The sequence below is a fragment of the Arachis hypogaea genome, chromosome 3 (genome assembly GCF_003086295.3).
Source record: "Arachis hypogaea cultivar Tifrunner chromosome 3, arahy.Tifrunner.gnm2.J5K5, whole genome shotgun sequence".
Taxonomy (NCBI): domain Eukaryota; kingdom Viridiplantae; phylum Streptophyta; class Magnoliopsida; order Fabales; family Fabaceae; genus Arachis; species Arachis hypogaea.
The window spans coordinates 40,588,715-40,614,310 of NC_092038.1; positions in this window are offsets into that span (position 1 = coordinate 40,588,715).

The following is a 25,596-nucleotide window of genomic DNA, read 5'->3' on the forward strand; positions in this document are numbered from 1 at the left end:
AACGCCGATACACTTACATCAAGAAGCTTCTGCGTTGTGTTACCCCTAGCATGGAAGAACCCGAAATATTCACATCCACCTCCAACCCAAGTGATGGGAGCTCTGATGAAGGGGATAGTGAAGGTTCCGGTCCCGACCGTCCTTTGTGCATTCTTAGTAGGACGGAGGACCGTGCTAAATTCTAAGTGTGGGGAGGTCGTTCGACCGATCTCCATGGATAACAATCTCTTCCTTTCAATACCCATGGATTTATCTCTTGCTTAGTAGTTAGTACATTGTATGTGTAGTTAGTCTTGCTTGTTAATATTCCTTGCATGGTAGTTAGTCTCTATAGAGTTGCTTGGTCAAATAATAACTTCTTCCCTAAGAAACTGTATTTTGGGGTACCCTACCAATTTGAAAAAATTTTTTGTGTTGAACTTGCTTCGAGAATGTATTTTGGAACATAGTGATTGAGCTAAGAACACAAGCATGTAAGTTTTGAGCCTATTGTATGGTTATATCTTCTAACCATTAATTTCCATTCTTGTGTGCATTATTCTCTCTCTATGATTGCAATCCCTGCTTTGTCTGATTCTATATGTCCATTACTTGTGTATGAATGCATTTACATGATTGAGACCATCATTTCAATAGTCACTTTTCCCAAATGGCCTTAACCCTTTTATCTACCATTGCTAACCAATTTTGAGCCTATGATAAACCCTTTTTGTTCCTAAAAAGAGTACATCAACAACCCTAAGCAAAAAACCATGAATATCTCTAAATTTGGATCCTTGATTAGCTTAGGTGAGTTAGGATGTGTATAATTCAATTGGAAGGGTATATCGGGAAACTTGGGTAGATATAGAGGTGTATTGTAATTGTAATTGAAAACTCTGGAATTTGGGAACATACTCATGTATTGAATGATTGAACCATATGCATTGAAACTTTTGTACATGAATCCCAAGGAAAAGGGGACCGAAAGAAAAGAGAAGAATTTCATATGTGTATATATGAGAATGTATGGAAAAGAAAAGAATATATATATATATATATATATATATATATATATATATATATATATATATATATATATGGAAAGGAAAAGAAAAGCAATGAAGGGGAACAAAAATGCCCAAGACAAAGTAATTAAAAACAATGCATAAGGGATATGAATTGAAAAGAATGCATGAGTATGCAAAAAAAATAAAAAAGTGAAACTCAAGGGTAGCTAGGTAATGTATTATAGTTGTATAGGTTGTTCTATGTGTCTAGTGGGATTCTAGGTTAATCAAGGACTCAAATTTTAAGCTCACTTGACCATAGGCATCCTTACCTTCACCCTAGCCACGTTACACCCCATGATAAGACCTCATGATACTTATAAGCATGCATTAAGTGATTGTTGATTGTTAGATGAAAGACAAATCTTGGAAAGCATGATTAGGAGAGGATTGAGTGATGAACCCTATACACTTGAGCGCATAGAGCGAATACACGTCCGGCGAGGGTTCGATGCTCAACTCCTTGTTCCCGGCTTTCACAAACGTTCATTTAGCAAGTTATATGCACTTCATAGTGATATTCAGTTTGGTAGGATTCATGAACTACACATCATTTTCACCCTATAAGCTCACATGTGTTCTTGGAGGATGGATTTACCCTTGACCAAGTAGATAGACAATTTTACATTAGTTGCATGCACTCACTTAGGTAGTTTGCATTTCATAAACCCCTTCTCACCATGATCCTTGGTCTTTTTATTTTAAGCATGAGGACATGCTTGGTTTAAGTGTGGAAAGATTTGATAAACCCCAATTTTGTGGTTTATCTTGTGGTTAATTTGGGGGTTTTTGTCAATATTTTTCGCACTTATTCACAAGAATTGCATGGTTTTGTGTTCACTTCCTAATATTGCTCCATGATAGAAAATATGCTTATTTTGCCTTAGAATTGCTATATTTTGATCCTCTTTATTGCCATTCGATGCTGTGACGTATTTGTTGAGTGATTTCAGAATTAATAGGGTAAGAATGGCCTAGAAGAGAGAAAGAAGCATGCACAAGAGGAAGGAACATGAAAATTTAGATTTTGGGAACTGCAGCATCGACGCGCACGCGCACATCACGCGCACGTGTGGATAAGGATAGCTGGAAGCAGCGTGCAAGGATGGACGCATCCGCGCAGGCCAGAGAATTTCAACCGACTCGCACGCACACTTGGCGCGCACGCGTGGATCACAAAAGCAATCGGCGCGCGCACACGCATGGTGCGCACGCGCGTGAAGCTGCACGTGATCTCATTAAAAGAAATCGTGCCTGGCGATTTCTGAGGCTCATGAGGCCCAATTTCAAGCTGTTTCTGCATGGAAAAAGACCCAAGGATGCTAGGGAGAAGGGGGATCAATCATTTTTACACTAAGACACATTTTCTAGTTTTTTGGTTCTTTGTTCTTCTAGAGAGAGAAACCCTTGTTCTTCTCTAGATCTACCTTTAATTTGATCTTTCCTTGTTAAATTCTGAATTGGATCTTGTTAATTACTAGTTTTGATTGTTTAATTTGAATCTCTTAGTATAATTTTTCTTAGATATTGTGTTAGCTTTATGGATTCTTGTCAATTGTCACTTTATACCCATTGCATGAATGTTGTGAATCTTGACTTGTTGATGTTACATTGATCATTTCTATGATTAATTGTGTTGTTTGAGTGATTGTAAGTTGATATTTGTTAATTTCAATTCAATTGCAATTTAAACATGTCTTTTGTTAATGCTTACCATGTGTTTGATGAATTGTTTACCTTGATTATAGAGTAGTTCTTTTTACTCTTGGCTTAGGCCAAGGGAATTGGGTAAACTTAAGTCATTGGGTCTAATGGATTTGATGATTTGGGAACCCTTAGTGGTCAATTTGATAGCCATTGACACTAGCCTACTGCTAGGTTAATTAATAGTGAGGCTAGACCTTATGGGTGGATGTTGACCAAACCATTTAACTTACTTCAAGTACAGAAGTAGATTTAATGAGCTTGACTCCTCATAATTGTCAAGATATGGTTATTAGACAAGAATAGTGACCCCAACTCCCATGTCTAGCCAAGAGTTGTTTTATCATTCTTATTTGGAAAATCAAAATTCTTTATTGCCTTGCCTTAGTTATAGTTATTGTTTAGTTGAGAGTAGAATTAGATTGAATGTTGTCTTCTTAGTTTGAAATTTCTCACATCTTGCTTAGTTATTTGAATTAGTTCCTTGCACTTTAGATTACTTGTTTGCTAAAATTCCTAGTTTACTTTCTTGCTCATGACCTACAACCCCGGATTTCTAACCAATGTTGAAGCACATGTTTGCCCATTCCTTGAGACACGACCCGAGGTTTGAATACTTTGGTTACTTTATTGGGGTTGAACTTGTGACAACCAATTCCTTTCTAAATTTGATCCTCGAGGATTGTTGTTGGTAGAGCTATACTTGCAACGCAACTTCATTGAGAAATTCTCTTCCAACGCAATTTCCGTGTGCATCAAATAGATTTCTCCCTTTTATTTTGGAAAACTTAATGATGTATATGTATATATTTTCTTTTGAAACCTTGCCTATAGTGACTTTGATACATTTTAGGCGACATAAGAATTGTTATATATTTTGGAAAACATATATATATATATATATATATATTATCTTTACTATATTCTTCCTTTAAGTTTTTATTTTCTTACCCTGTTTATCCGAACGCTAAACATTTCCTGAACCCGCTTACGGCTATTTGAACAATGGATATAAGACCAACTGCGGTTACGTGGAAAAGACCATCAACAACGGACATATTTCTTCAATATGTATATGTCTGCGCCTGCGATTTTCTTATATCTTTTCAGGCTCCTCGTTTAATAATTTCTTCTAATTATGTTGTATTATAACTCCACCTTGAGTCGTTCCACCTTATTAACATTGACTTATGACTCAAGTTTAAGAATTTGAATGTTAAGGTGTTACAGGAAATATCGTATGATCAACACTTTCATGAATTTAAGATAGCACCAATTGATGAGACAATGTTGATGATGATGATAATTTTGATTAATTATATCTATAAATTTTAAAAAATATATATTTTCTTGGATAAAGTATTAAATTGGTCTCCTACATTTGGATTTAATTCTGTTTTGGTGTCTCTAAAATTTGAAGTGTCCTATTTGAATCCCCAAAAGTTTCATTTAGTTTCAATGTAGTCTTGTTGTGAAGTCAATTTTAAATAATTAACGAAACTCAGTTTTTAGATATGGAAAACTTATATAACCAAACTCTTCGGTTTATCAAGGAGAATTCTCCGTGGTAGAGGTGACGATGGCCTTGTTCTCATCGCTACTGATGAACTTTTTCACAGAAAACGAGTTTTTGACGATGTTTTTCATGTACTTGAACCAAAGCCAATGGCTCGCAGTGATGCATCCGCTGTTGTTCCTGTGCCTCTCGAGTTTGTACCTCTTCTTTAGGAAAGAACATTAAGATTTGGTGGAATGGAGACGTTAATTATTTAACATTGACTTCATAACAGGACTATATTAAAGCTAAATGAAATATTTTGAGATTCAAATAGGACATTTTAAATCTTAAGGATCAAAACAGAATTAGAACCAAACGTAGAGAACCAATTTAATAATTTATCCTATTTTTTTTATTAATAACAAGATATTGTCTTTATCCATTATTACGTAGTCTAGTTCTCTTTTCATTAAATATTTGAAGTGCGAAAATTCAATTTGATATAACATATTATTTATTTTACTTTTCAATTCTGCTAGAATTATTTTCATTAACTATATTTCACACACAGAGATATGTGCGTGTGAAAGTATATATAAATATTATCGTTTGTCTACTATATAATACTTTTATTTTCATAATTGCTCAATTACAAATTTCTTGACAGTTAGTATTTAAATTAAATGGCATTATTAATTTCTCATTATATAACTAATTAAAGATTATAAAATTAAAAAATTTGAAAATTAAAGCACAAATAAATATATAGTTATGAAGGCGTAGTACCTATTAGGCTATTAGTGTGATATGAGCTTTAAAGTAGAAATGTAAGTCCAGTCCAGAATTTGTTTCACTTAACTTTATATTGGAAATATATATATATATATATATATATGATATTATTACTGTATTACAGTTTTATGCTATATATAATAATTTTGTCAAAAACCGATATAGTATGTGAATTAGTCTCCACATTTAAACAATTTTAACATCTAAATTCATTTAAGTAATATAGATCACGCACTTTTTTTTGTTTTTTTTTCTCCCTTATTATTTCAAATTCATGCATGTGTTTTTTTTTTCTTTTTTTTAAATTTGTGCATGCAGGTTCTTCTTCTTCTTCTTCATTATACATATCGTCGTTAATATTATTATTGTTGAATTTTTGCCATGTTGATGATGTTATCTTATCCAAAATTGATTTTAGACGTGTTTTTATTCACGATTCAATCTTGTTTGTATGCTTGTTTTTGATTGAGTTTATGTGTTGCAATCATTATGTAATTTCGGTCCATTTCTGAGTTCATTGTGTCGCAATTGTTATGTAATTTCGGTTCATTTTCGAGTTAATTGTGTCATAGTCTATTATATAATTTCGGTTAATTTCTGAGTTAATTATGTTGCAATCATTATATAATTTCGTTTCATTTCTGAGTGAATTAAGGGGTATTTAGACTCATTGTCCTGCACAGTTTAAAACTCTTTCTGCTCTTTCTCCTCATCTTCTACTGCTTCTTCTTCTTCTTTTTCATCTTTTTCTTCTTCATCTTCACCTTCTTATTTTATTTTCTCAAAATTTATTTTGATTTACTCTCTTGAGAGGAATAAAACCAAGAAAAAGAGAAGAAAATATCAAACAAAAAAGAAGAAGAAACATATTAATCATGTTGTCTGATCTAAAATTGATTTTGGATGTGTTTTTGTTCATGATTCAATCTTGTTTGTGTGCTTATATTCGAATTGAGTTTATGTGTCGCAATCATTATGGTAAATTTTGGTTCATTTCTGAGTTAATTATGTCGCAATTGTTATGTAATTTCACTTCATTTCTAAGTTAATTGTGTTGCAATCGCTTATGTAATTTTGGCTTATTTCTGAGTGACGAACGGGCTTTTGCTAGTAAAGAATTCACAAAGTAATCACGTTGTAAGTATAGTTTCTAAATAAACAAAAATCCTTTCGTACAAAAACTTGGTTGTCACAAGTAACAAACTCCTAATAGAATTGATAACCGAAGTATTTAAACCTCAGGTCGTCTCTCAAGGAATTGCATGGAAGTATACTTATAATTGGTTATGGAAAAGTATGTTTTGGGGGGTTTTGGATAAGAGAACAAGAAAAAGTAAATTGCAAACAGAATAAACTAATAACTAGAAAAGCTCTTACCAAGGTATGAGAACTGGAAATCCTATCCTAGTTATTCTTATCAATTGTGATGAGAATTGTTCATTACTCCCACTTAGTTAACCCTCAATGAATGAAGGAAAGTCAAGTGAACTAATCAATTTGATTGCTCAAGTCCTACTCAACTCCTAAAGGAAAGACTAGCTTTAGTGGAATCCAAATCAATCAGTAACTTTCAATTATCAATCAACAAAGAAGTTTGATAACTCAAGTGTTACCAATTACTCAACCAAGCCAAGAACATAGAATCCTACTCTAACATCCTTCTAAGCATTTTGTCAAGTACTTGGAGGGCATAATATAAAAACATTGAAAAACAATAAGAGATAATAAAATCCAAACAATCAATTGCATTAATATGGAAATTGAATCTAACATCAAAATTTCACAAACTAAAGTAATAACAATAAGTAATCAATAAGAGTAGAAGAGAAATCCTAAATCCTAAAACCTAAGAGAGAGGAGAGAGCCTTTCTCTCTAAAAACTACATCTAAAACCTAAAATTATTGTGAATGAGAAGTGAATGATGAATTAATGGATTCCCCCACTCTGTAGCCTCTAATATGTGTTTTCTGGGCTAAAAACTAGGTCAAAATAGTCCAGAAATCGCCCCCAGCAATTTCTGATACGTCCAGCATGTGCGCATGTCACGCGTACGCGTCGTCCACGCGTACGCGTGGATTGAACTTTTTCCAGGTCACGCATACGCGTGATCTACGCGTGCGTGTCTCTCAACAGCTAGGTAGCTATGACAAATTATATATCGTTGTGAAGCCCCAGATGTTAGCTTTCCAATGCAACTAGAACCGTCTCATTTGGACCTCTGTAGCTCAAGTTATGACCATTTGAGTGCGAAGAGGTCAGGGCTGACAGCTTTGCAGTTCCTTCAGCTTCTTGTATTCCTTCCACTTTTGCATGCTTCCTTTCTATCCTCTAAGCCATTCCTGCCCTATGATCTCTGAAAATACTTAACACACATATCAAGGCATCAAATGGTAATAAGAGAGGATTAAACATAGCAAAATTAAGACCAAAGAAGTATGTTTTCAATTATAGCACAAAATCAGGAAGGAACATGTAAAACATGCGATTTCTATGAATAAGTGTGAGAATAGTGGATAAAATCCACTCAATTAAGTACAAGATATACCACGAAATAGTGGTGCATCAAATCTCTCCACACTTAAATATTAGCATGTCCTCATGCTAAGCTCAAGAGAACTAAAAGAGTGAAGGAGGAATGGTAAGATGTATGAAATGCATCCTATTTATATGAATGCAACTAAATACATAATGTTTCTACCTACTTAGTTAAAAGTAAATAAATATTTTAAGAACAAATATGAACTGGATTTCACTAATTCAAATCATAAAAAATGAAGTATAAATAACTTGCAAGAAGAAAATAGCTCATGAAAGCCAAGAACAAAGAATCGAGCATCGAACCCTCACTGGAAATGTATGCACTCTAAGCACTCAGGTGTTTAAGGTTAGATCTCTCGGTTCTCTACTAATCTTGCTTTCTAAGACTTGCTCTTCTTTTACCAATCAACATAAATTTAATGCACAAATACACATATCAAGAGGTCTTTTAAGGGTTGTAATGGGGTTAGGGTTAAGGTAGGTGTTCATACCCTGGGTCGAGCTGTCCGACTCGGGATGTTCGACAGACAAAGCAACCGACCTCTTCAGGTCAGGACAACCCAACTTCTTTCTTAAGAACTCGGCCAAGTCACTAGGAAAGCCCAAAGAAGGGCCCAAATAGAGGAACACGCCCCAAATCCTAAGGTAGCCCAAGCCTATAGGGATAAAGGCGGTTCCGTTGAAGATACGCTGACCTCAACTCAAAGATAAAAGATAAGATAAGATAACTAACTTATCTTATCTTTAAGGTCACATCTCACCATTATAAATACACTGGAGCACCCAGGTATACTCATACTCTGATTCTACTCAATACCTGCTTAATACTCTTGCTAACTTAAGCATCGGAGTCCCTTGCAGGTACCCCCCACCCTCCGGGGACAAAGGAATCAGCACCACCACCAAGTCCAACAAGTCGGACACAACAGCTCCGGCCGTCTCCCACCAGCCGGACACGTAGCACCGACCAGTACAGAAGATCTCATCCGAGATCGACCTCCAGTTTCAGGTAACCCTCGGAATATTGGCACCGTTGCCGGGGAACCTGGAAGTCATCCCATCACCATGGCGGACGACCATGACAACGACCACGATTCAGGTCTGGAGGATCGGACACCACACAAAAACGCGGATGTCACGCTACAAAACACTCCGGAAACCAACAAAGACAAAGACTCACCAAATTCAGGGGCAATATAAGCGCTCCTGGATCGCCTAAAACAACTGGAAAAAGAAACCCAACAACAACGAGAAATTGGAAAAGATCTCCAAAGAGAAGTGCGGCGACGTCGGGAGTTAGAAGAAAAACTACAGCAATTGGAAGCCGATCTCAAATCAAAAGCCCCCCGGGCTAATCTCGAGGAAAATTCACGCAAAGAGCAAGACCCGTTCACTAGGGAAATCATGAAAACCAAAATTCCAAAAGACTTCAAACTCCCGGATATGACCCTCTATGATGGCACCACGGACCCCAACCACCACCTCAGCAACTTCAGAAGTAGAATGTACCTCACTGACGCCCCAGATGCTGTTCGCTGCAAGGCTTTTCCAACAACTCTCACAAGGACAGTGATCCGATGGTTCGACAACCTACCCCCGAAGTCCATCTCAAGCTTTGATGACTTAGCTAAAAAATTCCTAGCCAGATTCTCCATTCAGAAAGATAAAGCCAAGCACGCCCCCAGTTTACTAAGGATCAAACAAGGAGATCAGGAGAGGCTCCGCAGATATTCAACAAAACATGCATGGACATACAAAGTTTACCAACGGAGGCCGCCATCATGGGACTCATCAATGACCTACGAGAGGGACCTTTCAGCCAATCTATATCAAAAAGGTACCCGACCTCCTTAGACGAAGTGCAGGAGCGGGCAGAAAAGTATATCAACATGGAGGAAAACGCTCGGTTAGGAGAAACCTCAAAATCGGGGGCCTCCTACCGAGACAAAGACAAGGAATCCAAAAGAAAAAAAGATCGACAAGGGGAGAAAATCAAAAAATACCATAACTACACCCCTCTCAGGGCATCCCTGGTCGAGATATACAAAGAAGTCTGCCATACGAAAAAAATCCCCCCCAGCACGGCCACTCAAAGGCAAAAGGGGAGGAGGAAACCGAAAGGAATATTGTGAATACCATCGAGTCCGAGGACACTCAACAAACGAATGCTTTGACCTAAAAAACATCATAGAAAAATTGGTGAGAGAAGGAAAATTAGATCGATTCTTAGCCACCCGAGAAGATGATCAAAGAAAGAGACGAAGGGATGAGGATACCGACTGAACTGAACGATCACCTCGGACACCGAAAAGACATGTCCACATGATACATGGCGGATTTACAGCAGGTGGGATCTCCAAAACCTCTCGCAAAAGATATCTCAAAGAAGTATATCATGTCGAGGGAGAGGAGGAAGCCCTCAGCATCCCAGCAATAACATTCACTAAGGAGGACGCATCCGGAATCATCACAGGACACGACGATCCCATGGTTATCACCATCATATTAGCAAACGCCAACCTACACCGCACCTTGATAGACCAAGGGAGTTCTGCCGACATCTTATTCAAGACAGCCTTTGATAAACTCGGCTTAGAAGAAAAAGAACTTAAGGCATATCCAAACAGTCTGTTCGGGCTAGGAGATACCCCGGTGCGACCACTAGGATACATACCGCTACATACAACCTTCGGAAAAGGAAACCAATCCAGGACTCTCAAAATAGACTACATCATAGTCGATGTAAGTTCAGCTTACAATGCTCTCATAGGTCGGACAACATTCAACCAACTCGGCGCAATAGTTTCGACCCCACACCTATGTATGAAATTCCCAACTCCAAAAGGGATAGCCACGATAAAAGCAGACCAGAAGATGGCACGTCACTGTTATAACGAAAGCCTAAATCTCAGAGGCAAAGGAGAAGAATTTCACACAATCAAGCTAGGCGGAGTTCAACGACGAGAAGAACTTCATCCCCAGCCAGAGGGCGAGATAGAAAAGATTCAGATCGGGGACACCTCGGAAAAAACAACTAATATTGGCACAATCCTAAAAGGAGATTTAAAAGAATTACTAATACAATTCTTGCGAGATAACGTCGACCTCTTCGCATGGAAAGCTGCAGACATGCCAGGTATCGACCCTAAGCTAATGTGTCACAAGTTGGCGGTCTACCCAGGATCTCAATCGGTGCAGCAGAGACGAAGAAAACTTGGGCCAAAACGATCCCAAGCTGTGGAAGAGCAAGTACAAGCACTCCTGGAAGCAGGATTCATAAGAGAAGTCAAATACCTACTATGGCTAGCCAACATTGTCTTGGTGAAAAAATCAAATGGGAAGTGGCGAATGTGCACCGATTACACCGATCTCAACAAAGCTTGTCCAAAGGATCCATATCCACTCCCAAGTATTGACGCTCTGGTAGATGCTTCCTCCGGATACAAATATCTCTCGTTTATGGACGCATACTCGGGATACAATCAAATCCCCATGTATCCACCAGATCAAGAAAAGACCTCGTTCCTAACACCAAAAGCAAACTACTGCTACATTGTAATGCCTTTCGGGCGGTCAAGAACGCAGGAGCTACTTATCAAAGGCTAATGAATAAAGTCTTCTCAGATCACATCGGAAAGATCATGGAAGTCTACGTGGACGACATGCTAATTAAAACACAAAGTGAAGAGACATTATTGTCCGACCTAGCCCAAGTGTTTGACACCATTAGGAAGTATGATATGCGACTCAATCCAGCAAAATGCACCTTTGTGGTAGAAACAGGCAAATTCTTAGGTTTTATGCTCACACAAAGAGGAATTGAAGCAAATCCAGATAAATGCTAGGCCATACTCAACATGAAGAGCCCAACCTGCGTCAAAGAAGTACAGCAACTCAACGGGAGATTGGCTGCCCTATCCCGATTCTTACCAGGAGCCGCGATAAGATCCCTCCCCTTCTATGCTACTTTAAGAAAGGGAAAACAGTTCGAATGGATGACAGAATGCGAACAAGCCTTCCAAGACTTTAAGAAGTTCTTAGGACAGCCACCTATCCTATCCCGACCACGAGAAGGAGAACCACTCATATTATATCTCGCAGTAGGAAGCAGGGCAGTAGCGTCAGCACTGGTCAGAGAAGACGAAAATGGACAACAACCCGTCTACTTCAGTAGCAAAGCACTACAGGGATCCGAGCTGAACTATCAGAAAATAGAAAAATTTTCCTATACTCTCGTTCTAACATCTCGACGACTCCGCCCTTACTTCCAGGCCCACACCATTAAAGTTCGAGCTAACCAGCCCTTAAAAGGAATATTGCAGATCTGGCAGGCAGAATTCTACAATGGGCAGTCGAGTTGTCAGAGTTTGACCTCCAATATGAAGCTCGGACGGCCATCAAATCACAGTATCTGGCCGACTTTATCGCAGAATTCACAAATGCCCTAGAAACCCCCACAGAATGGAATCTTTACGTGGACGGTTCTTCAAATAAAACTGGAAGCGGCGCAGGCGTGATAATAGAAAGCGACCAAGGAACCCAAGTTGAGCTCTCCCTCAAGTTCAGGTTCCCGGCCTCAAATAACCAGGCAGAATATGAAGCATTATTAGCCGGTTTGAAGCTGGCTAAAGAGGTCGGAGCTTGAAAACTTAACATTTACAGCGATTCACAAGTGGTCAGATCACAAATAACAGGGAACTACCAAGCCAAAGATCCCACCATGAAAAAGTATTTGGATAAGACCAAGGAACAGCTCGGACAAATCGGGGAATACAAGATCTGCCACATACCCCGTGAGCAAAATACCCGAGCTGACGCACTCTCAAAACTAGCCAGCACCAAACCAGGGGGCAACAATAGAAGCCTCATCCAGGAAATGTTACAGAACCCATCAATCTCGAAAGCAGAAAAAGTTCTAACCATAACAGGCCAGGACCAAGGATGGATGATCCCCATAATCAACTACCTCAAAATAGGAACGCTCCCCACAGAAGAAAAGGAAGCAAAGAGGCTAAAAAGGGAGGCACAGTACTACACCATCATAAACAACATCCTGTACAAAAGATGGATCTCGGTACCATTACTAAAATGCGTGCCGACCTCCCATACCAGGGAAGTGTTAGAAGAGGTATACGGCGGCATTTGTGGCAATCATCTCGGAGCACGGGCTCTCGCCAAAAAGATACTTCAGGCATGGTTTTATTGGCCAACCTTACAGAAAGAATCTACAGAATTTGTAAAGACATGTCCACCATGTCAGAAACATGCCAACTTCCACATCGCCCCGCCAGAAGAACTCATTAGCGTGACTTCGCCTTGGCCGTTCGCAAAATGGGGACTTGACCTTCTCGGTCCCTTTTCCCAGGGATCAGGGCAAGTTAAATTCCTCATAGTAGGGGTTGATTACTTTACAAAATCGATCGAGGCAGAACCCCTAGCCAATGCCACCGCCCAAAGAAGCCGAAAATTCTTATATAGAAACATTGTCACGAGGTTCGGAGTCCCATATTCAATAACCACAGACAATAGCACCCAATTCACAGACGCAGGCTTCAGAAAATTAGTAGCCGACTTGAATATAAAGCACCAGTACACCTTTGTCGAACATCCACAAGCCAATGGACAGGCCGAAGCCGCCAACAAAGTCATATTGGCAGGGTTAAAACGAAGACTGCAAGATGCAAAGGGAGCTTGGGCAGAGGAGCTTCCACATGTTCTATGGGCATATCGAACGATGCCACATTCTACCACAAAGGAATCCCCTTTCCGATTAGCGTATGGAATGGAGGCAATGATTCCAGTAGAAATTGAAGAAGGATAGCATATAGTAGTCCATTATAATGAGGGAGCAAACTCCCAACTTCAAAGGGAAGAACTCGACCTACTACCTGAAATCCTGGAAAGAGCTCGGATCAGAGAAGAAGCACTAAAACGTCGAATGGCTTCCAGATATAATCAAAGGGTAGTACCGAGAAGTTTCGCTGAGAACGATCTCATCTTAATCCGAAACGACATTGGAACAACTTGGCCCGGAGAAGGGAAGCTGGCAGCAAACTGGAAAGGACCCTACCGAGTCATAGAAGTACTTGGGAAGGGCTACTACCGACTGTCCGAACTCGATGGACGAGAGCTTCCCAGATCATGGCACACCTGCAACCTAAGAATGTACTACAGCTAGAAAAGGCAACGGATCTCACTAGTGGATGTGCTCTTTTTCCTGAAAAGGTTTTTTAATGAGGCACTATGTTGAGATCTAGGTCTTGCCCGACTTAAAGGGATAAGAAAATTCCCACATGTATATATTTGCATTTTTTCTTTGAATAAATTCTATTTAGATATTCTACAAAGAATCCAAGACGCATTAATCTGAAGTATTCATCGTCCGATTATAAAGCGACAGGTCGGCAGAAAGTGAAAAACAATTTCACTGCATGACCACGATAAAGATAAATCGTCCGATAAAGGTGAAAACGCGATTCACCCAAAGGACGATCTAAAGATGCCAACCACTTTCTACAAATCGGCAAAGATGAACATAGAATAATGTAAGAAGTTATCGAAAGTGATCTAAAAAAGAACCTGACGAGGTCTTACGGATCGCTAAAATAATAACTTAAGGACTGGTCGAACGAACCAAGTCAACCCAAGTTATAAGTAAACCCTAGAAAGAGGTCTGGCCAACCCTATTAAAGAGGTTTACTTTAACTTAGAAGGGCCTGACATAACAAAGTCAGCCCAAAACAAAAAGTTATACATGTAGTCCCTGAAAGAGATCTGACAAAGATCCAAGAAAGAGGACTACAAAAAATAACTTAAAGGAGACCGACATAACCAAGTCGGACTCCTATCACTAAAAAGTTATACAAGTAGTCCCTGAAAGAGATCTGACAAAGATCCAAGAAAGAGGACTACAAAAAATAACTTAAAGGAGACCGATATAACCAAGTCGGACTCCTACCACTAAAAAGTTATCAAAGTAATCCCTGAAAGAGACCTGACAAAGGTCCTAGAAAGAGGATTACAAAAATAACTTGGAAAGAGGTCGACCTAACGAAGTTGATCTCCTACAAATAAGTTATAAAAGTAATCCACGAAAGAGACCTGACAAAGGTCCAAGAAAGAGGATTAAAAAAATAACTGAAAGGGGGACCAGCACAAAAGAACCACCAAGAAACAAGTTGGACCCATAAGTCACAACCTCAAAGGATCCAAGCTACAAACAATAAAACAAAGCAATCCGAGGAGGTCGAGATACAAGATTTCAAACATCAGTAGAAAACTGAAAAGATGCCAAGTCAAAAAACTACATCTATTACTCCACAAAAGTTATAAGGCCCCGGAACAGCGGCCATCAACACCTGCTAAAGATAGCGAGCTACTTTTTGTTTTTCAAGTTAAAGTTGCTAAAACAAGCAACTAGAAACCGTCAGCAAAACAAACAAAGTTTTAAAAAGCCCACAAGCCGGGCCAACTACATAAATATCTAGAAAGAGATCAGCAAGCATCAGGAGCCTTCTTGGCATCATCAGGACAAGGAGAAGGAGGACGAGTCTGAATAGGCACGGCATCTATAGTTCCATCTTCCCGGTTCAGAACCTGGCAATCCGAATCAGGTGTAACCGGAGGAACAGAAGAGGTCGACACTTTGGCAGAGGACACATGAGGAGGATCAACATCATCATCACCATCGTCATCAGGGACAATCTTGCCATCCCTGACAATATTGTCCAGGCTGAAAGGGGTGAGATCGGCCTCGGGAGCAATGACCCGAACTTGCTCCTTCAAGTTCTCGTAAGCAGCAGTCACGCTGCCAACGAGATGACCTTGGAGCTCAGAATAATCTTCCCAGGCATTGTTCAACTCCTCCCTCAGGCGCATCACCTCCCGATAAGTCGTAACGTAACTCTCCTTATGCATCAAGGCTGTGTCCTCGGCCAATCTCAAAGAAGCCACCAGTGAAAAGGAACTCGCCTTCTCATTCTCTATATCCTTCTCCAACTTGGTCACCTTTAATTCAAGCTCCTCCTTCAGCCCCTTCATCCGATCAAACTCCTGCTTTGCCTCCTCCATAAATGCTTTGGTAGCATGGAGAGGAAGATTCTGAGCAGTCCGATGTATAGCAGCCGACATATATGCCATCTTTACATGATTTCGGGCCATAAACTCCAGATGATGGAGAATGGAGACATTGTCCATGGAGATGGTACCATAGGGCCCGATTTGTTGATTTACAAACTCAATGGCATTGAAATCAGGGGCATTGAGGTCGAAGGGCTCAGCCGTCTTTTGCTTCTTACTTGGAGGGGCAGCAGATGGAGCGGCAGAAGTAGGGTAAGGATCCACCAAGCAGACCCGAGGTGTTGGGATCACCTTCTTCACCCCGGGGGAACTCGGCACTGGTGGCTTCTCGCGCACTTGGGAGGACCCCTCCCCAGCCGCCTTGGCAGCAATATTTCTGGCAGTAGTCGCCTTCTGCGCCCTCTTAAAAGCTTTCATAGATTCGTTATTCTTCATTGCCTCTATAAATAAAACAGAAAGTTAAGCTACAAGTCGGACAAGTCGGAAGGACAACTACAAGCAATATAAACAGATAAAAAAGGAAACACAAAATACCCAGCTTAGTTTGAAGAAGAGAGGGATTGGTTAGAAATTTCTTTGTGTCGAGATGGGGAGGTTGCCCCCAGTGTTCTTCCAAGACAGTCACAAAGGCTCGCTCAGCCTCATCCAACATTTCCCACGTATATCGGGACACCCTCACATCCTTTTGCCATTCCAAGGGAAAAGCAGGCTCGTCATTTTCATCCAAAAAGAAGGGCCGAGTTCCTTCAACAGCTCGGACCTTGAAAAAGTAGTTTTTAAAATCACGGAATGACTCGTCAAACATGGAAAATACCTTCTTTCCCTGGGTAGAGCGAAAGGAGACCCAAGCTGCCTTCTTTTTTACCACTCCGGGCTTAGTCAAGACAAACAGATAGAAAAAGAGAGATTGGGAAGCAGGGATACCAAAACCATTGCACAACAATTGAAAAATCTTTATGAAACCCCAGGAATTAGGGTGAAGTTGAGAGGGGGCAACATTACAAGACCATAACAGGTCGGTTTCAAATTGAGTAAAAGGAAGGGCAATACCCAGCGGACCAAAGAAAAAGTCATAAACATAGAAGAAAGGGCGATCGTCAACAACCCAAGTAGAGAAGCAGACTCTCTCTTCGGAGGAGGGAGGGACAAGTTCGTAGTTCTTCTCATCACCTGGATTACTACAGACCCTATGAAACTGCCTAAGCTACGCGCAAAACTCGGAATCAACCAAGGAGACACACATAAGGACCATTGAGTCCACCCAATCAGCCATGCCCTCAGGAACCCGGGAAGGCATCTCTACAACGTTATTACGAGAAGACATGAGGCCAACTAAATCCTACAATAAGAAAAGAAGAGTGGATTACTAAAAAAGCATCTCGGACAAGGGGCAAAAACAACTCGACGGACGAACAAAAAAGGAAAACCCCAAGATTCAAACCAAAATCCTGGGGCATCCTTTGGAGGCAATAACAAAGCAAGGATTCAAGAAATTTCTACAGCTTACGCCCCGGCACTCATCAGAAAGAAAATAAAGTCCCAAAAGAAACAAAGGAAGTAAAAACAAAAACACAAAGTCACCACCTTCCTACAGTCTATCAGCAAAAAGCATTGTCAAACATAAAAAATGCCAAGCAGAAAATCACCAAAGACGCAAACTTTTTCAAAGATCAAGCAAAAAATCATCATCAAAGGCGCAACCAGAAGCGGCGACAACATGAAAAAGCCCTAAGAAAAGATTCAAGCAACGAAAAAAGCAAAAGACTCGCACCAAAAAACGAAGAAATTCCAGAACACGCAAACAATTAGGCATGGTAAAAACAGAAAGATCCCAACTTTCTCTGAGCAAAATTCAAACTTTCTACCGACATATAAAAGGAGCAGAGGAAGAAAAATCGAACCTGGAGAAATAGAAGAAAAACCTCGAAGCGAAAAACCGCAAAGATAGAAGGAGAAAATCTGGAAATCACCCCTCTTCCACAGAGAGCAATGACAAAACAGACGTTGTAGGAAGAAGTTACGAAAGAAACAGAAAATGAGAGAGTAAAGGGAAAAGTTACGAAGAAGAACGAAGAAAAGAAACCGTTTTTGATTGAGAAAATTCAAAATAAAAGCCAAGAAAAAACGGGGCAATTAATACCAATTAATGAAGGTATTAAACCCTTTCACGTTCCCAAAAGCAAAGCGTTGATATAAAAGCGCGCGCCTTTAGAGGAAAACGTTCTACATTCAAAAGATTCTACAAAAAGAAATCGACAAAATGCTTGAGTTCGGCTTCGTCATGAAAGGACCGAAGTCAAAAAACTCGACCTCAACAGAAAGACCGAGCTCAAGCAGGGGCACTGTTCATACCCTGGGTCGAGCTGTCCGACCCGGGATGTTTGACAGACAAAGCGACTGACCTCTTCAGGTCAGGACAACCCGACTTCTTTCTTAAGAGCTCGGCCAAGTCACTAGGAAAGCCCAAAGAAGGGCCCAAATAGAGGAACACGCCTTAAATCCTAAGGCAGCCCAAGCCTATAGGGATAAAGGCGGTTCCGTTGAAGATACGCTGACCTCAACTCAAAGATAAAAGATAAGATAAGATAACTAGCTTATGTTATCTTTAAGGTCACATCTCACCATTATAAATACACTGGAGCACCCAGGTATAACTCATACTCTGATTCTACTCATTACTTGTTGTTTATGAATGTTAAAATTGTTGGCTCTTGTAAGAATGATGAACAAAGAGAAATGTTATTGATGATCTGAAAAATCATACAATTGATTCTTGAAGCAAGAAAAAGCAGTGGAAAAGCAAAAGCTTGCAAAAAAAATGGCAAAAAAATTAGAAAGAAAAAGAAAAAGCAAGTAGAAAAAGCCAATAGCCCTTAAAACCAAAAGGCAAGGGTAAAAAGGATCCAAGGCTTTGAGCATCAATGGATAGGAGGGCCCAAGGAAATAAAATCCAGGCCTAAGCGGCTAAATCAAGCTGTCTCTAACCATGTGCTTGTGTCATGAAGGTCCAAGTGAAAAGCTTGAGACTGAGTGGTTAAAGTCGTGATCCAAAGCAAAAAGAGTGTGCTTAAGAGCTCTGGACACCTCTAACTGGGGACTCTAGCAAAGCTGAGTCACAATCTGAAAAGGTTCACCCAGTCATGTGTCTGTGGCATTTATGTATCTGGTGGTAATACTGGAAAACAAAGTGCTTAGGGCCACGGCCAAGACTCATAAGTAGCTGTGTTCAAGAATCAACATACTTAACTAGGAAAGTCAATAACACTATCCAAAATTCTAAGTTCCTAGAGAAGCCAATCATTCTAAACTTCAAAGGAAAAAGTGAGATGGCAAAACTGTTCAGAATCAAAAAGCTACAAGTCCCACTCATCTAATTATAATTAATATTCATTGATATTCTAGAATTTATAGTATATTCTCTTCTTTTTATCCTATTTGATTTTCAGTTGCTTGGGGACAAGCAACAATTTAAGTTTGGTGTTGTGATGAGCGGATAATTTATACGCTTTTTGGCATTGTTTTTAGGTAGTTTTTAGTAAGTTCAAGCTACTTTTAGGGATATTTTCATTAGTTTTTATGTTAAATTCACATTTCTAGACTTTACTATGTGTTTGTGTATTTTTCTGTGATTTCAGGTAATTTCTGGCTGAAATTGAGGGACTTGAGCAAAACTCTGATAGGAGGCTGACAAAGGACTGCTGATGCTGTTGGAATCTGACTTCCCTGCACTCGAAATGGATTTTCTGGAGCTACAGAACTTCAAATGGCGCGCTCTCAACGGCATTAGAAAGTAGACATCTAGAGCTTTCCAGCAATATATAATAGTCCATACTTTATTCGGGAATTGACGACGTAAACTGGCGCTCAACGCCAGTTCCATGTTGTTGTTTGGAGTAAAACGCCAGAAACACGTCACGACCCGGAGTTGAACGCCCAAAACACGTTACAACTTGGCGTTCAACTCCAATAAAAGCCTCAGCTCGTGGATAGACCAAGCTCAGCCCAAACATACACCAAGTGGGCCCCGGAAGTGGATTTATGCATCAATTACTTACTCATGTAAACCCTAGTAGCTAGTTTATTATAAATAGGACTTTTTACTAGTGTATTAGACATCTCTGGACGCCTAGTCCTTAGACCATGGGGGCTGGCCATTCGGCCATGCCTGAACTTTTCACTTATGTATTTTCAACGGTGATTAAGGGTGTGGAGCTCTGCTGTACCTCAAGTTTCAATATAATTACTATTATTTTCTATTCAATTCTCTTTTATTCCTATTCTAAGATATTCGTTGCACTTCAACTTGATGAATGTGATGATCCGTGACACTCATCATCATTCTCACCTATGAACACGCGTGACTGACAATCACTTCTGTTCTACCTTAGGCCCGACGCATATCTCTTAGATTTCCCAACAGAATCTTCGTGGTATAAGCTAGATAGATGGCGGCATTCATGGGAATCCGGAAAGTCTAACCTTGTCTGTGGTATTCCGAGTAGGACTCTGGGAATCCGGAAAGTCTAACCTGGTCTGTGGTATTCCGAGTAGGATTTCGGTATTGAATGACTGTGACGAGCTTCAAACTCCTGAAGGCTGGGCGTTAGTGACATACGCAAAAGAATCAAGGGATTCTATTCCAACCTGATTGAGAACCGACAGATGATTAGCCATGCTGTTACAGAGCATAGGACCATTTTCACTGAGAGGATGGGATGTAGCCATTGACAACAGTGATGCCCTACGTACAGCTTGCTATGGAAAGGAGTAAGAAGAAATTGGATGAATGTAATAAGAAAGTAGAGATTCAAGAGGAGCACAGCATCTCCATACGCCTATCTGAAATTCCCACTATTGATTCACATAAGTATTTCTATCCTATTTTATTTTCTGTTTATTATTAATTTTCGAACTTATCATAAACCAATTTAATCTGCCTAACTGAGTTTTACAAGGTGACCATAGCTTGCTTCATACCAACAATCTCCGTGGGATCCACCCTTACTCACGTAAGGTATTACTTGGACGACCCAGTGCACTTGCTGGTTAGTTGAACGGAGTTGTGAGATTCTCTAACAGTGCCTGTAACTCTTTTGGTCCAACAACAACACTAAGATGTTAGTGCCATTACCAGGGATTATTAAGATCCCAATTCATCATACCATGATCTCTTTGGGGTATTCTTGATAGAGCCAATATTTAAATTTTATACAAGTACAAAGAGACCAACTTTGAGGATCACAATTTCGTGCACCAATAAGCTGACCTCGACAAAAGATAAGATAAGATAAGATAACTAACTTATCTTATCCAAAAAAGGTCACATCTCACCATTATAAATACACTGGAGCACCCAGCTATAACTCATACTCTGATTCTACTCAATACCTACTTAATACCCTTGCTAACTTAAGCATCGGAGTCCCTTGCAGGTACCCCCACCCTCCGGGGACGAAGGAACAGCACTACCACCAAGTCCAACAAGTCGGACGCAACCGCTCCAACCAGCACAGAAGATCTCGTACGAGATCGACCTCCAGTTTCAGGTAACCATCGAAACATTGGCGCCGTTGCCGGGGAACCTGGAAGTCATTCCATCACCATGGCGGACGATCATGACAACGACCACGACTCAGATCTAGAGGATAGAACGCCGCACAAAAATGCGGACACTACACCAAAGGATACTCCTCAACTTAACAACAAAAGGATTCTCCAAATGCGGGAGCTATAGAGGTGCTTCAAGATTGATTAAAGCAACTCGAGAAAGAAGCCCAACATCAACGCGAAAAAGAAGAGGATCTACATCGGGAGATAAGGCGACGCCAGGAATTAGAAGATAAGCTTCTAAAACTCGAAGCCGATCTCAAAACCAAAGCTACTCGATCCACTCCAGAGGATAGCTCTCGCAAGGATCAAGATCCATTCACCAGGGAAATCTTGAAGACCAAAATCCCAAAGGACTTCAAACTTCTGGATATGACTCTGTACGACGTCACTTCAGACCCCAACCATCACCTCAGCAATTTCAGAAGTAGAATGTACCCCACTGACGCCTTGGATGCAGTTCGCTGCAAGGCCTTTCCAACAACTCTTACCAAGACAGCCATTAGATGGTTCGACAACCTACCTCCAAAGTCCATCTCGAGCTTCGATGACCTGGCCAAAAAGTTCCTGGCCAGATTTTCCATACAAAAAGATAAGACTAAACACGCCCCCAGCCTATTAGGAATCAAGCAAGGAGATCGGGAAAATCTTCGTAACTACATAGAAAGATTCAACAAAACATGCATGGACATACAAAGTCTACCAACAGAAGTTGCCATTATGGGCCTCATAAATGTTCTACGAGAAGGACCTTTTAGCCAATCTATATCTAAGAAAAACCCTGCATCCCTGGACGAAGTACAAGAACGGGCGCAGAAGTACATCAACGTGGAGGAGAATTCACGACTTGGGGAAGCCTCGAGGTTCGGTTCCTCCTACCGAGACAAAGATAAAGAATCCAAGGAAAAGGAAGATCGCTCCGAGGAGAAAATAAAAAAATATCATAACTACACCCCTCTTAGGGTATCCTTAGTAGATGTTTACAAAGAAGTCTGCCATACGGAAAAAATACCCCTAGCTCGGCCACTCAAAGGCAAAAGAGGAGGAGGAAATCGGAACGAATACTGTGAGTATCATCGAGTCCGAGGATATTCCACCAACGAATGCTTCGACTTGAAAAATGTCATAGAAAAATTAGTAAGAGAAGGAAAACTAGATCGGTTTTTGGCCAACCGGGATGATGAGCCAAGAAAAAGAAGAAGGGATGAAGATGTCGGACGGTCTGAGCGATCACCTCGCACACCGAAAAGACACGTCCACATGATACACGTCGGATTTGTGGGAGGAGGAATCTCTAAATCATCCCGCAAGCGACACCTCAAAGAAGTATACCATGTTGAAGGAAAGGAGGAGGCGCCAAACATCCCAGCAATTACGTTTACCAAAGAAGACGCATCCGGAATCATCTCAGGACACGACGACCCTATGGTCATCACTATCATACTGGCAAACGCTAACCTCCACCGTACATTAACTGACCAAGGAAGCTCCGCTGACATCTTATTCAAAACTGCCTTCGACAAGCTCGGCTTAGAAGAAAAAGAGCTAAGAGCATACCCGAACAGCCTGTTCGAACTTGGGGATACCCCAGTACAACCACTGGGATACGTATCGTTACATACAACCTTCGGAAAGGGAAACCAATCCAGAACACTCAAGATAGACTACATCGTGGTCAACGTAAGCTCAACCTACAATGTCTTAATAGGTCGGACAACGTTAAACCAACTCGGCGCAATAGTTTCAACTCCACATCTATGTATGAAATTCCCAACTGTAGAAGGGATAGCTACAATAAAAGCAGATCAAAGGATGGCGCGTTGCTATTATAACGAAAGTCTAAACCTCAGAGGCGAAGGAGAAGAGTTCCACACAATCGAACTTGGTGGAGTTCAGAGATAAGAAGAACTCCGACCACAGCCCAAAGGTGAAGTAGAGAAAGTTCAGATCGGAGACACCTCGGATAAGACAACTAATATTGGCACAATACTGAAAGGAGACGCAAAGGAATTACTCATACAGTTCCTACGAGATAATGTTGATATCTTCGCATGGAAAGCCGCTGACATGCCAGGCATAGATCCTGAACTAATGAGTCACAAGTTGGCAGTATATCCGGGATCCCGGCCGGTACAACAAAGACGAAGAAAACTCAGACCAAAACGGTCTTAGGCTGTGGCAGAGCAGGTGCAAGCACTGCTAGAGGCAGGATTCATAAGGGAAGTTAAGTACCCACTATGGCTAGCAAACGTCGTCTTGGTGAAAAAGTCAAATGAGAAGTGGCGAATGTGCACCGACTACACCGACCTCAACAAAGCCTGCCCAAAAGATCCTTATCCACTCCCAAGCATCGACGCTCTAGTAGACGCCTCATCGGGATATAAGTATCTCTCGTTTATGGACGCATACTTGGGATACAACCAGATCCCAATGTATCCATCGGATCACGAAAAAACCTCGTTTCTAACACCCAAAGCAAACTATTGCTACATCGTAATGCCTTTCGGCCTTAAGAACGCAGGAGCTACTTATCAAAGGTTAATAAATAAGGTCTTCTCAGACCACATCGGGAAAATCATGGAGGTCTACGTAGATGACATGTTGATAAAGACACAAAGTGAAGAGACATTACTGACCGACTTGGTTCAAGTGTTCGACACCATACGGAAGCATGGCATGCGACTTAACCTGGCCAAATGCACCTTCGCAGTGGAAACAGGTAAGTTCTTGGGCTTTATGCTCACACAAAGAGGAATCGAAGCAAATCTAGATAAATGCCAGGCCATACTCAACATGAAGAGCCTAACCTGCGTTAAAGAGGTACACCAACTCAATAGGAGATTGGCGGCCTTGTCCAGATTCCTAGCAGGGTCAGCGATAAGATCCCTCCCTTTCTACGCTACTTTAAGGAAGGGAAAAAACTTCGAGTGGACAACGGAATGTGAGCAAGCCTTCCGAGACTTCAAAGAATTCTTGAGACGACCACCTATCCTATCTCGACCACGAGAAGGAGAACCACTCATATTATACCTCGTAGTAGGAAGTCGGACAATAGCCTCAGCACTAATTAGAGAAGACGAGGGTGGGCAACAACTCGTCTACTTCATTAGTAAAGCACTGCAGGGGTCAGAGCTGAACTACCAGAAAATAGAGAAGTTTGCCTACGCTCTCATACTAACATCCCGACGACTTCGCCCGTACTTCCAAACTCATACCATTAAGGTTCGGACCAACCAGCCCATAAAGGGGATATTACAGAAAACAGATCTAGCAGGAAGAATCCTACAATGGGCAATCGAATTGTCCGAGTTCGACCTCTAATACGAGGCGCGGACAGCCATTAAGTCACAATACCTAGCCGACTTTATTACAGAATTCACAGACACCCCGGAGATCCCCAAAGAGTGGAATATATATGTGGACGGTTCCTCGAATAAAACCGGAAGTGGTGCAGGTGTGATAATCGAAAGCAACCAAGGAACCCAACTTGAGCTTTCCCTCAAATTTGGATTCCCGGCCTCGAACAACCAGGCGGAATATGAAGCGTTATTAGCTGGTTTGAAGCTGGCTAGGGAGGTTGGAGCTTAGAAACTCAACATCTACAGCGATTCACAAGTCGTTACCTCACAAATAACAGGGAGCTACCAAGCCAAAGACCCTACCATGAAAAAATATTTGGATAAAACCAAGGAACAGCTCAGACAACTCGGGAAATATAAGATCTACCACATACCCCGCGAGCAAAACGCCCGAGCTGACGCACTCTCAAAACTAGCCAGCACCAAACCAGAGGGCAACAATAGAAGCCTTATCTAGGAAATACTGCAGAACCTGTCAATATCGGAAGAAGAAAAAGTCCTAGCCATAACAGGTTGGGATCAAGGATGGATGACCCCCATAATTAACTACCTCAAAACAGAAGCACTCCCTACAGATGAAAAGGAGGCAAAGAGGTTAAAAAGGGAGGCACAGTACTACACTATCATAAACAACACCCTATACAAAAGAGGGATCTCAGTACCATTGTTAAATTGTGTACCGACCTCCAATACAAAGGGAGTCTTGGAGGAAGTACACAGTGACATTTGTGGCAATCATCTCGAAGCGAAAGATCTCACCAAAAAGGTACTTCGGGCGGGATTCTATTGGCCAACTCTACGAAAGGAAGCTACAGAATTTGTAAATACATGTCCACCATGTCAGAAGCATGCCAACTTTCACATCGCCCCGCTGGAAAAGCTCATCAGCGTGACCTCACCTTGGCCATTTGCAAAGTGGGGACTCGATCTTCTCAAACCCTTTCCCCAAGGATCGTGACAAGTCAAATT